The following is a 15,859-nucleotide window of genomic DNA, read 5'->3' on the forward strand; positions in this document are numbered from 1 at the left end:
AACATCCATTCATGACAAAAACTCTCAGCAAAATGGGTATAGAGGGCAAGTACCTCAACATAATAAAGGCCATATATGATAAACCTACAGCTAACATCATACTGAACAGCAAGAAGCTGAAAGCTTTTCCTCTGAGATCAGGAACAAGACAGGGATGCCCACTCTCTCCACTGTTATTTAACATAGTACTAGAGGTCCTAGCCACAGCAATTAGACAAAACAAAGAAATACAAGGAATCCAGATCGGTAAAGAAGAAGTTAAACTGTCCCTATTTGCAGATGACATGATACTGTACATAAAAAACCCTAAAGACTCCACTCCAAAACTACTCGAACTGATATTGGAATACAGCAAAGTTGCAGGATACAAAATTAACACACAGAAATCTGTGACTTTCCTATACACTAACAATGAACCAATAGAAAGAAAAATCAGGAAAACAATTCCATTCACAATAGCATCAAAAAGAATAAAATACCTAGGAATAAACCTAACCAAGGAAGTGGAAGACCTATACCCTGAAAACTATAAGACACTCGTAAGATAAATTAAAGAGGACACTAACAAATGGGAACTCATCCCATGCTCCTAGCTAGGAAGAATTAATATCGTCAAAATGGCCATCCTGCCCAAAGCAATATACAGATTCGATGCAATCCTTATCAAATTACCAACAACATTCTTCAACAAACTGGAACAAACAGTTCTAAAATTCATATGGAAACACCAAATACCCCAAATAGCCAAAGCAATCCTGAGAAGGAAGAATAAAGTGGGGGGATCTCGCACCCCAACTTCAAGCTCTACTACAAAGCCACAGTAATCAAGACAATTTGGTACTGGCACAAGAACAGAGTCACACACCAGTGGAACAGAATAGAGACTCCAAACATTAACCCAAACATATATGGTCAATTAATATTCAATAAAGGAGCCATGGACATACAATGGGGAAATGACACTCTCTTCAACAGATGGTGCTGGCAAAACTGGACAGCTACATGTAAGAGAATGAAACTGGATCACTGTCTAACCCCATACACAAAAGTAAATTTGAAATGGATCAAAGACTTGAATGTAAGTCATGAAACCATAAAACTCTTAGAAAAAAACATAGGCAAAAATCTCTTGGGCATAAACATGAGTGACTTCTTCATGAATTTATCTCCCCGGGCAAGGGAAACAAAAGCAAAAATGAACAAGTGGGACTATATCAAGCTGAAAAGCTTCTGTACAGCAAAGGACACCATCAATAGAACAAAAAGGTATCCTACAGTATGGCAGAATATATTCATGAATGACAGATCCAATAAAGGGTTGACATCCAAAATATATAAAGAGCTCACACACCTCAACAAACAAAAAGCAAATAATCCAATTAAAAAATGGGCAGAGGAGCTGAACAGTTTTCCAAAGAAGAAACTCAGATGACCAACAGACACATGAAAAGATGCTCCATATCGCTAGTTATCAGAGAAATGCAAATTAAAACCACAATGAGATAACACCTCATACCAGTAAGGTCGCTACCATCCAAAAGACAAAGAAAAACAAATGTTGGTGAGGTTGTGGAGAAAGGTGAACCCTCCTACACTGCTGGTGGGAATGCAAATAAGTTCAGGCATTATGGAAAGCAGTATAGAGGTTCCTCAAAAAGCTCAAAATAGAAATACCATTTGACCCAGGAATTCCACTTTTAGGAATTTACCCTAGGAATGCAGCAGTCCAGTTTGAAAAAGACACATGCACCCCTATGTTTATTGCAGCACTATTTACAATAGCCAAGAAATGGAAGCAACCTAAGTGTCCATCAGTAGATGAATGGATAAAGAAGATGTGGTACACATACACAATGGAATATTATTCAGCCATAAGAAGAAAACAAACCGTACCATTCGCAACAACATGGATGGAGCTAGAGGGTATTATGCTCAGTGAAATAAGTCAGGCGGAAAAAGACAAGTACCAAATGATTTCACTGATATGTGGAGTATAAGAACAAAGAAAAACTGAAGGAACAAAACAGCAGCAGAATCACAGAACCCAAGAATGGACTAACAGTTACCAAAGGGAAAGGGACTGGGGAGGATGGGAGGGAACAGAGGGATAAGGGCAGGAGAAAAAGGGGGCATTACGATCAGCATGTATAATGTGGGGGGGGGCATGGGGAGGGCTGTGCAACACAGAGGAGACAAGTAGTGATTTTACAGTATCTTACTACGCTGATGGACAGTGACTGTAATTGGGTTTCTGGGGGTGCTTGGTGAAGGGGGGACCCTAGTAAACATAATGCTCTTCATGTAATTGTAGATTAATGATAACAAAATAAATAAATAAATAAATAAATAATAAAGGAACTGAAAATGGCTAGATGAGAACATATGCTCCATAAACACGTAGGTTTGGTCCCAGCCTTTCTTAGTTTTTAATAAAATTACACATGAAAGTTATCTGCCTTCTGGTGAAAATGCCTAAATCATAGAAGGATTAAGAGGAGCTGGTATCAAGCACACTTGTGAGGTCATAGATAGATAGACAGATAGATAGATAGATAGACAGACAGACAGATAGACAGAGATCACAGGTAAGACTGAAATCTGCCCTGAGTGTCCAGATCTGGATAACCAAGTAAACAATAGTAGTTAATTTTAAAAGCATGTATTCTGGAACCAAACTGCTTGTGTAACAATTCAAATTATGCCATTTACTAGTCATATATGCTTCACACATTACTTAACTTATGGAGGTTATTATGAGGATTAACTAAATGAACACATGTGAAGATATAATTATTATTATCCTCTCCCATCTAGTTAAAGAATACCAAAAGCTAAGAAAATTCTATAAAATCATTAAAACAGCACTTTTATAACACTTCACTCAATTTAAAGCAAAGTTATTTTTAAATTCTGCCAAGCAATGTGTCCTAATTGATACTTAATGAAATTCTAGGCTATGATTTCTAAAGGATGGGCCTACAGCCTAACTGAGGTCATCATCTCCAAACACAATCACCTAACCCACACCCTACCTCCCATTATGGACCAATTACACTTCCACTGATCCTATTGGCTCGGTGAAAGTTACACACAGAGCGGAAAGGTATTCATCACCTTAAACAGCCACTCGATAACTGCATCGCCTAACCAAATGACCTATTTGCTCAGCCTCATTTCGAACATCTGTAGAGATACTTATGCTGAGATACTGAGAGGATTAAAGGAAAGAACGAATGAAATGTCCCCTCCATCCATAAGAGCACACAGCGCTTCTCAATTCATGTCCATTTCCCTTTATGTTTAATGTCACCTTTGGATATTTTTGACAAAACCATCTATAGGTTAAGCTGTGCACTTCAACAAAGATGCACCCTTTTAATCGTTCCTTCAGAAGCTTTACTCCATAACCAATATGGAATTAGAATAGGCTGAGAATAATCTTCTGACAGAATTAAATAAGACTGGTATAACTTTTGGAATGGATTCCCACTTCAAAGAAATAAGATAAAGTATCACCATAACTGATGAGAATCCTATGATTACTATCACTTTCTATAAGAAGCCTCAAGAAATACCTAAATCTAGTCTATTTCAATTCATTCAAACATCATTTTCGGCAAACATTTTGGCAGCCAAAACGATGAGACTAAATAATATTCAACAGATTAACCATATTCATGTAGTAGAAATACATTCCACAACTAATTTAATCTGGGCGTACTTACAAGAATAGCATTCTTCAAAATGAAATGTTCCATAGGTAAAAGATAATTTTCTGAGGTGGATGTTTTCATTTAAAAACCCACCCTGAAACCTTCTAAGCCAAAGTATTCTCTTCCACATGTAGAACTCTGATTTAACCAAGTATTTCTTTGAGAGCTGTACAAATTCAGAGCTGTAATTGGAGTTCTGATTCTGCCAGTTGCGAGTGCGTGGTACGGCTTCTCATTCACACAATTATTGTGTATCTCATGTGGTTCTTTCTTTTTTAGTGTGTATAATAGTGATCCTTTAGAGAGCTGTGGATTTAGTCTGGAGATTAAGAACAGATCATTGAGACGGCAAAGGATTGCTTTTACAAACACCACTGACCATTTGGTCCTAAGTTTTCACGAAGAATTGACATAAGCAGCAGACATGTACAGAAAAAGGCCAATTTAAGTGTAAAATAGCTGCACACTCAAAGCCTATGAACAATTAAGATAGACCAATCAGTTACTACCACAAACACAGCAGAAGCCCTTGAACAAGGTTTGATTGACAACCAATATCCTTCCATTTTAACAGTCTATTCGAATTAGTACTCAAATTCTTGAAGTGCACTGCAACGTTACTCCCGTTTTCCAGGGAATCGGGTGACAAATTGCGTATTAAGAATTAACGAGAGAACTGGCAGTAATATAGAACGTCAAAATCTGAGGGTTTAAAAAGCATAAACCTCCATAAGCAACAGCCAAGAAAAAGACAAGTGGGCTTATATATCGTGTCACTCTTTGTTTCTGTCTTAAAACATTGTGTATAAGACACCGGAGGCGGAAGTGAAATAAATGAACTTCAAAATCGGTCAAGTGCCACTGACACTCGCACGCGGGCGCTCATTTGTCCACGGCGAGCCCGCCTTCGGCAGAGACCGCGGAGAGCCGCCGCAGCCCCCCGCCCCGCGGGGAACGCGCTCTCCTCAAGCTGTTCGGACAACCAACCGGGAGGAACGTCTCCACTCGACGACGCCAGCGAAAGCACAGCAGGCCGCGCATACGGCCTGGACGCTGCCGGGCCACCCCGGCGAGGAGCCCGCTTCTGGCCCTCTCCGCGGAGGACCGGGCGCTGCCCGGGACCCCGAGCTCAGGGGCGCCGCCGCGGCCGCCACAGAGCCGCGGGCCGGGGGCCTCCCCTGTGCGGCGGAGCAGGCAGGGCCCCTCCACCCGGGCGGCCGCCCACCCTCGCGGCCCGCCTCCCGCCCCCATCGGCGCGCCCGTCCGGCCCTCCGCCCGCCGCCGCGGGTACTCACGCACAGCTCCACCACGTACGCGTAGTAGGACCAGACGCCCACGCAGGTGATGAAGGGCACCGGCACCCAGCCCACCGTACGCTGGCAGCAGCGCCAGAACGTCCACGGCGCCATGTCCCGCCGGCGGCTGCAGCTCCCGGCGCCTCGGGCTCGTGCGGCGCTCCAGGGCCCAGGCGGCGCCAACGCCGGCGACCCGGCGGCTCCGCGCTCAGCGGCCCCGCCTCCTAGCGAAGCGACGGTCCCGGGCTTCTCCGCGGCTCCTCCCCGCGCCGCGCCCAGCCGGGTCCTGCCCCTCGCCTGCGTCCTGCCGCTCGCGCCCCGCCCTCCGCAGCCGGGCCGAGCCGGCGGGGCGGGACTGATAGCCGGGGGCGGGGCGCGGGGCGGGGGCGCGGGGGCGGGGCGCGGTCCCATGGCTGGAGCGAGGCGCTGGGCCGGCTACCTTGGCTGCTTCGTGAACTTGGGGCTCTCAATGCCCAGGACTCGCTCTCCTGGGGCGTCGGTCCCTAAATGGACATCAGGCGAGGAGCTCGCACTGTTGAATGGCTCCTCCAAGGAACGGTGAGCGTCTCTGGCTAAGATCCCTGTATTTTCAAGTAATTTACTCCATGTTTCAGACGGAACCCGTGCCTGTCATTTAGGATGGAAGCCGTGGAGAGTCCGTCATTTTGATTTGAAACCCGAATTTAAGACTGAATTGTGAGAAGGGAGTAATAGCGTTGTCCTTCCCCAAAACTTGGAAACGAAATTTCAGTAGTTTATTTACAGTTGGAGGATTTGCTAAACAATTATGCTTGTAATCATAACCAGACCCTAGAAACATCACTGGGAAGAAAGACATACTAATACAAGGTTGAAAGCATCACAAGTAATTCTAAACCGCATTTCCTGTTACTGTCGGGCCTATTTTGCTTAGACTAAGACTTTAATTAGCTGTTTCTATCCAAGGTCTCCATGAAGCAGAAACTGTGATATAAAGGTACTAAAGGCAAACAATATTTTATCAGTGCACACTAGTGCCAGAAATAATAAACAATGTGTAAAATAATTTGTTCTTCCAGATTTTATACCTTGAAAGTCATATGGCAAAGCTGACAGTAGATTCAAGGCATTAATGTGGATCAAATTCAGTTTGGTTTCCAGAGAGGCTCCTTGAGAGGGTTAAGCTCCTAGATGGAATTTGGATTGATGTGGAAGACCGTAATGCCTTTTCCTCTCCTGCCATCTCTTCAAATCAGAATCGTCCTACTAAAGCTCAACACAAATGCCATGTCCTCTAGAAGTCTTTCTTGATCACATCAGCTGAACATGATTTCCCTGTTATGCCATTTTGCTTATTACACATTTATTAGTTTCCTAGGGCTCCCATAACAAAGATGGCTTAATAGAACAGATATTTATTGTCTCACAATTTTGGAGGCTAGAAGTCCTAATTAAGGTGCCAGCAGGGCCACAGTCCCCCTGAAATCCGTAGGGGAGAAGCCTTGCCTCTTCGTAGCTTCTGGTGGCAGCCGTCAGTCCTGGGTATTCCTCAGTTAACAGCTCCATCACCCCAAGCTTGCCTTTATTGTTACTTGGCAGTTTCCCTTCCTGTGTCTAAATCTCTAAATCTCTTCCTCTCGTATTGGGCTAAGGGCCCACACTACTCCACTATGACCTCATCTTAACTAATTACATCTGCAGTGATCCCAGTCCACACATAAGGTCACATTTTGAAGTACTGGTGGTTAGAACTGCAACACATCACTGAGGGAACACAATCCAACCCATAACAACAGGTGAAGATTTTTATGCTAATTGTAATTAACTTACCACTAAGATAAGACCCTTGAAGGTAGAAGTATTTCTTATATGTCCTATTTTCTCCACAGTGCCTTGCAAGTGGGAAATACCCAGTAAGTATTTGTTGAGGGGGCATTTGAAGGCTTCTGTTGTGATCTAGCTGTCTTCATTTTGGAGCAGCCAACAAGATCACATTAGTTCTTGATTTCTCAATGACTGTCACGTGTTCTAAGAAGGTGTTGATCCTATATGGGATCTAGAAAACATTTACGATCTGGTTCCTTGTCCTTGAGATCATTCCAGTGAGTATACACATTTTGAGAATGTCTCTATCTTTAGTGACTAGATATGAGTTAATATTTCCTGGTCTGTAAACAATAGGAGCCAGCCTCTTTAACACCTTCCTTCCTTTTCTGTTGGGATGATGATTTTACTCCATCTCTGCTACTGATTGTGACAGTACAGATTCATTTAGAGACTTTGGGCAAAACAGTGAGGTGAGTGGAATTACATTTTAAAACAATCATTTTGGTCATGGTGGGATGAATGGATTGAAGGGAAGAAAGACTAGAAAGAGAGCAGTTAGGATGCTATTGCAGTCATAAGCAAGAGGTGGTGGTGGCTTGAATTAGCGTGTGGCCGTGGATAAGGTGATAAGGAAGCCGTTAGGACTTCAGACCAATTTTGATGCACCCGCTCTGCTCCAAAAACATACTAATAGTAGATATAAATAGAAAAATAGAAAACCAATGAGGTAAACTCAGGCTCAAACCTCCATCCCCACCCTCGATCCTCCCCAGCCCCCAACAAGGGAAACAGAAAAAACTGCTGATCAAGCACTAGGATTGTGGCCTTTCACGGAGAATGGAGGACACACTGCAGCTCCCTGACTGGAAGTGAACCAAGCTGCCGGCTGGCCTGGGGACCGGATCGGTGGTGTCCCCGTTGTTACCACCAGCTAGAAACCTCATAAAGCCATTTTAAATTCTGGTTCTGAAGTGAAGACTAGGGAAAAACAAGGGTACAAGAGGCAGCTCCAAAACTGTTAGAAAAGGTTTAGGGAAGCCACGTGATATGGAAAGAGTGAAGAAGAAAAAAACACAAACTCATAAATTCAGAATTAAACCACAATTCCAAAACAAACAAATAAATCTAATATTAAGAAAGAATGCAAATAATAAACCATCAGAACTTGAATTCACTCGCAGTAAAATTTATTTTATGAGGCAGTCTTACTGTTGAAACAGTATACAGTGTGCCCAAAGAGGTAACTGAAGGAGTAACTTCTGTCTAAATCGAACAAGAAACTTTGAAACCAAATAATAAACAAAAGTGGAAAAAGAACAGGTGGATTTGAAATATAAGTTGAGCTGAGTTATGTGGGAGAGTGAGTCCCACAGAGCTCCGAGTCCGGGGACCGAGACTCAGGACATCACAGGCCAGGTGAAGGGCAAGGACAGTCACCCTGGGGCAGGTGCGCTCGGGGGTGGTTCCAGGAAACACAGGATGTCCGCATGGCTGAAGGAGGAGGGGTGGCATGGGTGTTTGGGAGAGTCAAGGCAGGGGTGCCAGAGCCCTGAGAACATGGGAAGGGGTCGTATTGTATCGCTATGGGAAGGAAGCCTTTGAAAGTAACCTACAGCAGGTGACGTTTTCGTGCTTACTCCGGGGCTTGCAATGCATATTTACAAAGATTCTACGTCCCCTTTCAAATAACTCCACGTAGTCCACGGCAGTGCAGGCATGTCACCCCAGTGTTCCTGATCCCCCCCTCTCGTCCCTTATAGTATTGCTGCCATTCCACTCATCATAAGCTATACTCACCCAGTACATCGTTGTTATTATTATTTTGAGCAATTACCTGTTAGACTAATTAAAGAACAAAATATTTTATCTCCATCTCTTCCTTCTCCAGTGCCCACCCTTGATTATGTAGAGCTGAGTTTCTGACCCATATCCATTTTCCTTCTTTCTGGGGAATTTCTTTTAAAATTTCTTGCAAAGCAGGATACTGGTGACATATTCCCTAAATTTTTGTCTGAGAAAGTCTGAGACTCTTTGATTGCTACACTTTTGAAGGAAAACTTTGCTGGCTGTAGAATTCCAAGTACTGATTTTTCTACTGAGAATCTCATTTGTTTTGTTTTTGTTCTTACATATATTCAACATGTACTGATCCTAGGAGGTATTTTAGAAACATATATAAGGCTTCTTTTTTATCTTCTAGTATCATAGTGCCTAGAACATATTAATAACACATTAATTCCATGTTATTTTATTCTAAATTGTTTTATGTTAGTGCATTAGGTTATTTAAAAAGTAAGAAGTTAGGAAGTAAAGGACATATACTCTGAAAACTACAAGACACTCTTAAGAGAAATTAAAGAGGACACTAACAAATGGAACCTCATCCCATGCTCTTGGCTAGGAAGAATTAATATTGTCAAAATGGCCATCCTGCCCAAAGCAATATACACATTTGATGCAATCCCTAGCAAATTACCAAAAACATTCTTCAGTGAACTGGAACAAATAGTTCACATATTCATATGAAAACACCAAAGACCCCGAATAGCCAAAGCAATCCTGAGAAGGAAGAATAAAGTGGGGTGGATCTCGCTCCCCAACTTCAAGCTCTACTATAAAACCACAGTAAACAAGACAATTTGGTACTGGCACAAGAACAGAGCAGAATAGAGACTCCAGACATTAACCCAAACATATGTGGTCAATTAATATACGATAAAGGAGCCATGGACAATACAATGGGGAGATGACAGTCTCTTCAACAGATGGTGCTGGCAAAATTGGACACCTACATGTAAGAGGATGAAACTGGATCACTGTCTAACCCCATACACAAAAGTAAATTCGAAACGGATCAAAGACCTGATCATGAAACCATAAAACTCTTAGAAAAAAACATAGGCAAAAATCTCTTGGACTTAAACATGAGTGACTTCTTCATGAACATATCTCCCTGGGCAAGGGAAACAAAAGCAAAAATGAACAAGTGGGACTATATCAAGCTGAAAAGCTAGTGTACAGTAAAGGACACTATCAAGAGAACAAAAAGGTAACCTACAGTATGGGAGAATATATTCATAAATGGCAGATCTGATAAGGGGTTGACATCCAAAATATATAAAGAGCTCATGCACCTCAACAAACAAAAAGCAAATAATCCAATTAAAAAATGGGCAGAGGATCTGAAGAGACCATTCTCCAAAGAAGAAATTCAAATGGCCAACAGACACATGAAAAGATACTCCACATCACTAGTCATCAGAGAAATGCAAATTAAAACCACAATGAGGTATCACCTCACACCAGTAAGGATCACCACCATCCAAAAGACAAACAACAACAAATGTGGGCAAGGTTGTGGAGAAAGGGGAACCCTCCTACACTGCTGGTGGGAATGTAAATTAGTTCAACCATTGTGGAAAGCAATATGGAGGTTCCTCAAAATGCTCAAAATACAAATACCATTTGACCCAGGAATTGCACTCCTAGGAATTTACCCTAAGAATGCAGCAGTCCAGTTTGAAAAAGACACATGCACCCCTATGTTTATCACAGCACTATTTACAATAGCCAAGAAATGGAAGCAACCTAAGTGTCCATCAGTAGATGAATGGATAAAGAAGATGTGGTACATATACACAATGGAATATTATTCAGCCATAAGAAGAAAACAAATCCTACCATTTGCAACAACATGGATGGAGCTAGAGGGTATTATGCTCAGTGAAATAAGCCAGGCGGAGAAAGACAAGAACCAAATGATTTCACTCATCTGTGGAGTATAAGAACAAAGGAAAAACTGAAGGAACAAAACAGCAGCAGATTCACAGAACCCAAGAATGAACTAACAGTTACCAAAGGTAAAGGGACTGGGGAAGATGGGTGAGAAGGGAGGGATAAGGGCAGGGGAAAAAGAAAGGGAGCATTACGATTAGCCATGTATAGTGTGTGTGGGGCACGGGGAGGGATGTGCAACACAGAGAAGACAAGTAGTGATACTACAGCATCTTACTACGCTGATGGACAGTGACTGTGATGGGGTGTGGGTGGGGGACTTGGTGAAGGGGGGAGCCTAGTAGACCTAATGTTCTTCATGTAATTGTTGATTAATGATAACAAAATAGAAAAACAAGAAGGTTATGCTACTTATGAATTTCATTTCATGATGGCAAAAAGGGCATTATAAAATATTTTTTTTAAATGGTGGTGGTGTGGAGGTTGAGACCACTTATCTAGATATTAATCCCTTGTTGGGTTTTGGTATTTCCAAACACTTTTTCTCAACCTATCACTCATTGGTTAACCTTGTCTTTATTATATATTGTGCTTTAAAAAAAAAAGTAGTTTCATAGAGATATAATTCACATACCAATATAGTTCACCCATGTGAAGGGTACAATTCAGTGTTACTGGTATATTACTAATTTTAAAAACTGTGTAAAATACATGATAATTTTGACATTTTAAGTGTGCAGTTCGGTGGCATTATATTCACAGCGTTGTGCTACCATCACCACTATGCATTTCCAAAATGTTCATCAAACTACCATCTGTACACATTGAGGATTAAGTCCCCATTCTCCCTCCTCCCCAGCCTTGGGTAACATCTGACCCACTTTCTGTCTCTGTGAAGTTGCCTATTCTAGGTACCTATATAAGGGGAATCATACAATATTAGTTTCTTTTTGACTGGCTTTTTTTACTTAGCTTAATGTTTTTAATGCTCATCCATGTGTAGCATGTATGGAATTTCATTTTATTTTATGGCTGAATAATACTCTTTTATAAGTACATACGTTTTGTTTTCCATTCATCTGTTGATGGACATTTGAGTGTCCTTTTGGCCAAGTGTATAGTGATGTACGGAACACTGGCATGTAAGTATCTTCTTGAATTCCTAGAAGTGGAATTGCTTGATTATATGGTTATTCTACGGTTAGATTTTTGAGAAACCTGCTTACCATGAATGGCAGCACCACTTTAAATTCCCACCAACAATGTATGAGGGTTCCAATTTCTCCACATCCTCATCAAAACTTGGTTATTTGCAATTTTTTGATAATAGCCACTCTAATATGTGAATTGGTTTTGATTTGTGTATCTCTAATGGCTAATGATGTTGAGCACTTTTATGTGCTAAGTTGCCATCTATGTATCTTCTTTGGAGAAATATCTGTTCAAGTCCTTTGTTTTTTAAATCTGGTTACATATATGTGATTTGTGAATATTTTCTTCCATTCTGTGAATTCTTTTTAGTCTCAAGAGTTTCCTTTGATACAAACACATTTAAAATTTGATGATCAAATTATCTATTTTCTTTTGTTGCCTGTGCTTTTGGTTTCATATCTAAGAAATTATTGCCAAATCCAAGGTCATGAGCTTATCTCCTGTGTTTTTCTCTAAGAGCTTTATAGTTTCATCTCCTGATTGGAGTTTGTTGAGCTTCTTGGGTGTGTATATTCCTGGCTATCATGAGATTTGGGAAGTTTTCAGCCATTATTTCTTCAAAATATTTTTCTGCCCCCTTTTCTCTCTCTCTTATGCTGGGATTGATATAATGCATCCTCTTTTTCATTTGATACTGTTCCACAGATCCCTCAAACTGTTCATTTTTCTTTCTTTCTGTTCCCCATAACTGCATACTTTCAAATGCATTATCTTTAGATTCACTGATGCTTCCTTCTGCCTGTTCAAGTCTGTCACTTAATGCCTCCAGTGAGTTTTTCTGTTTGGTTCCTTTTCATAATTTCTCTTTACTGATATTATCATTTTGTTCAGACATCATTTTCTTGATTACCTTTATAGTCATTGTCCATGATTGCTTTAGCTCACTGAACATATTTAATGAAGTTGGTTTGATGTCTTTGACTGTTAATTCCAGTATCTGATATTGGTATTGTTCAGGATGGTTTCTGTGAAATTCTTTATTTCCTGTGAATGAATCATGCTTGCCTGTTGCTTTATATGTTTTGAATTCTTTTGTTGAGAACTAGACATTCTAAATATATGTTGTAGGAAATCTGGAAATCAAATTCTCCCACTCCTTAGGGATTGCTTGTTTTTGCTTTTTGTGGGCTATATCCAGCCTTGTTTTTTGGCTTCCCTATTTCTGCAAAGTGTGTATTTCTTGTTGTGAGGTCACTAAAGCTTCTTTTCCATTTTGTTTGTGGCCAGCTAGTGACCTAACAAAGATTTCCTTAAATGTCTGGCTCCCAAGAGGAGGGGAGAAGGTCTTGTCTCTCTAAATCCCCTATAGCTGGGGAGCTGCTTCAGCCCGTGGGTGTGGGGCTGACAATGGCTGAACTCTGTGCTGGCCCTTCAGTGATCAAAACCAGCAATCAGCTCCCAGAGCACAGTCCTGCCCCTTGGGGGACAAAGTTCTTTTTGCCCACCGGGGCTCAGTAAGCCTCATCAGAAATGTAGGCTGACACCTTCACAGCTGCCTACTGCTGGGCTGCTAACTGCAACCTTGCAAAAGGCTCAAATTCTCCCAAAGTTACCCGCCTCTTCATCAAGCTCCCCACAGATGCTCGACCTGTTCTCCCGGGCTCCAGAGAACCATGGTAGTTACTTCACACAATTCCTGCCAGTTCAGTAGTTGTTGAGGTAGAGGGACAGATTCTTGGATCTCCCTACACTCCCACCTTCCTTGACCTCACCCTCTTCATTATGCTTTGATTTTATAGTTTAACTCCCTGAGGCTAGACCTATTTTTAAGTTTTGGGAGGGCACTTCAGTGTTTCTATCTCTAGCACCTGTTCTGCTTTCCAACCACATTTAGAACACTCGCCCTCCATGTGCAAGGCAGAGCCAGCCCAGAGCTGTCTTGTAGTTCTCCTACGAGGGTTCCTGAGAGAGCGCTCCTCTTTTCCCTGCCCAGTCCTGTAACAGGAAGCTGAAAGACCAGGGTCCTGCACACGTGGGGATACTACTTGTATTTCTCACTTTCCTTCTTTCATCGTGTCACATATTTTCTGAGCAATACTATATGCCAGCTCTTGATGGATGCTGGGGACAGAATTAAGAGAATTAAGAGTCCTCGTTCTTAACAAGCTCATAGTTGAGTGGGAGAGGCAAATAAAAATTCCAGTATATCTTGATGAGGTTTGAAAGAGGTGAAAAAACGTAGCTGGGACAGCTGAGAGGAGGGGATGCCTAAATGCGTCTGGGGGGAAAGCAGGAGAAAAACGAAACACCTCACAACAGAGGAAGTGGCACGTGAAGACCTCAGCCAGGTAGGAGCGTCTGTGAGGGCAGCACCAGCAAGAGCAAATGCCTGGGGGAGTGAGATCATGGCCAGTTGGGATGATGGCAAGTGATTTCAGCATAGGTGCGTGGGGCCAAGTGTTAGGAGATGAGGCCAGAAGGGTAGGTGGGGGTGTCTTGCCAATGGGTTTCAGCCCCGGGAAAGTTCGCTATGGATTCAATGTGACCAAAGAAATCAACAGCAGAATGTTCTTTGGGGAGAAAGGGTTTATTACCCGGCTTGTTCTCCCAGCGGTAGGTCGAGGACTAGCATCTCTGCCTCCGAGCAGAGCATTGGGCCGAGTTCTCTATATAGCGCAATAATAGCTTATATCCTAAAGGTGTGGAAGTGGTAGCCTAGCAGCAGGCCAGTTACATCATCAGGTGGTTTAAGTTCAGTGAGGATCCTGGTTATAGGAACCCCAACTTCCTCACACTCCACCCCTCCAGGATTCTCACCTTACAATCTACATGCTTTCAATCTTCCGCGGTGGTCCCTGTGCGAGAAAGCTGGAGCACTGTAACCGGATTCCACAATAGCAACAGAGGATAACAACTTAGAGATAATAACAAAAATTATAATAATCCTCAAGCCAGAGGAGGTTCCTAATAACAAAAATAATAATCCTCAAGCTAGAGGAAGTTCCCAATCCACAAAGACATTAGGGGCAATAAGACACATGTTTTAATGCCACCAATATAGGCAAATCTTGTCCATCAGGTAGGCTGCATGCAAGAGAGTGGTCCTGTGATAGGACTAGCAGGAAGGGGGTCCCTTCCATGTCTATATATAGTGCTACTGGAGGTGCATGCACTGGCCATAAAGATAAAACAAAAATCCCTGGTAAGATGCTCCTACCTTCTGGCCATTCAGGATACACTACTGTGTCCTTTGGTGGCCACTCTGCTGTTATTCCAGGAATACACAGGAGGCTAGCTTCCAGGCCTTGTCCCCAGGGTGCCAGTAGAGCCAGCCATCATTGGTCCATGTGTCCAAAGGTCCAAGGCCACGTCCACTCAATGGAGTCTCCACAGTTTAGTGCTGTTGGTAGTGGCAGCAAGATATTATTCTGGTGGCCAAAACTTGGCTTCAACAATTCTTCCATGGGTTGTTCTTGCGATGTATAGTGGTGGCAGCAATATGCGTTAGCATGTCTACAGGGCTCAGGGATCCCTTTTGGGGTTCAAATGCCATAGCGCTGTTCATAAGAGGACTGACCATCCCCACAGGCTATTGGAATCTGACTTCAGTACAGATTTTAACAAACCATTTACCTCTCTATCATGCCTGCTGTGGTAGGATTGTATGGCACATGAAACTTCCATTTGATTCCAAATGTTGCACCCATTCTTGCAGTGCATGTCCAGTAAAATGGGTGCCCTGATCACTCTCAATCACCTGTGGTTGGCCATAGGAGGCAAAGAGACACTCTAGGCCTCTTTTGGTCTTCTGTTGGTCTGCAGAACGAGTAGGAAAAGCAACCAGGAGTCCAGTAACTGTGTTCACACAAGTCATGGCATACTGGTATCCTTCTGAAATGGGCAGAGGCCCAGTATAGTCTATCTGCCACCTCACGAGGGGTGTCAGTCCTTAGCTATTGTCCCTTCTTGCTGTGGAACTTGATGTAAGTCCCTTTTGGAGCAGACACACTCCTGCCAGGCTCTACTAACTTCTTCAAAGGTCAAAGGCAGGCTCCACCAACGGGCTACAGCCCACATTGTCTTTTGCCCTGCATGCAACAAATGCCGATGTAACCATTGGGCTACATCAGAGGCAGGCTTTCCTTCTAGCCAATGTAT

General features: G+C 42.6%; 1 protein-coding gene across 3 annotated transcripts in view; it reads right to left on the reverse strand.

Moving 5' to 3' along the window:
• SACS (sacsin molecular chaperone) overlaps positions 1-5,150 on the reverse strand; it is a 137,306-nt gene extending 132,156 nt beyond the window's left edge. For 2 of the 3 annotated variants that reach the window (XM_057490278.1, XM_057490271.1), the window contains exon 1: positions 5,005-5,150. The gene's annotated coding sequence lies outside the window, so the exon portion shown is untranslated. The remainder of the gene's footprint in view (positions 1-5,004) is intronic. The other variant, XM_057490272.1, reaches the window with a different exon arrangement.
• Between the last annotated feature and the right edge of the window lie 10,709 nt (positions 5,151-15,859).

The sequence above is a fragment of the Manis pentadactyla genome, chromosome 2, assembly GCF_030020395.1.
Source record: "Manis pentadactyla isolate mManPen7 chromosome 2, mManPen7.hap1, whole genome shotgun sequence".
Classification (NCBI taxonomy): Eukaryota; Metazoa; Chordata; class Mammalia; order Pholidota; family Manidae; genus Manis; species Manis pentadactyla.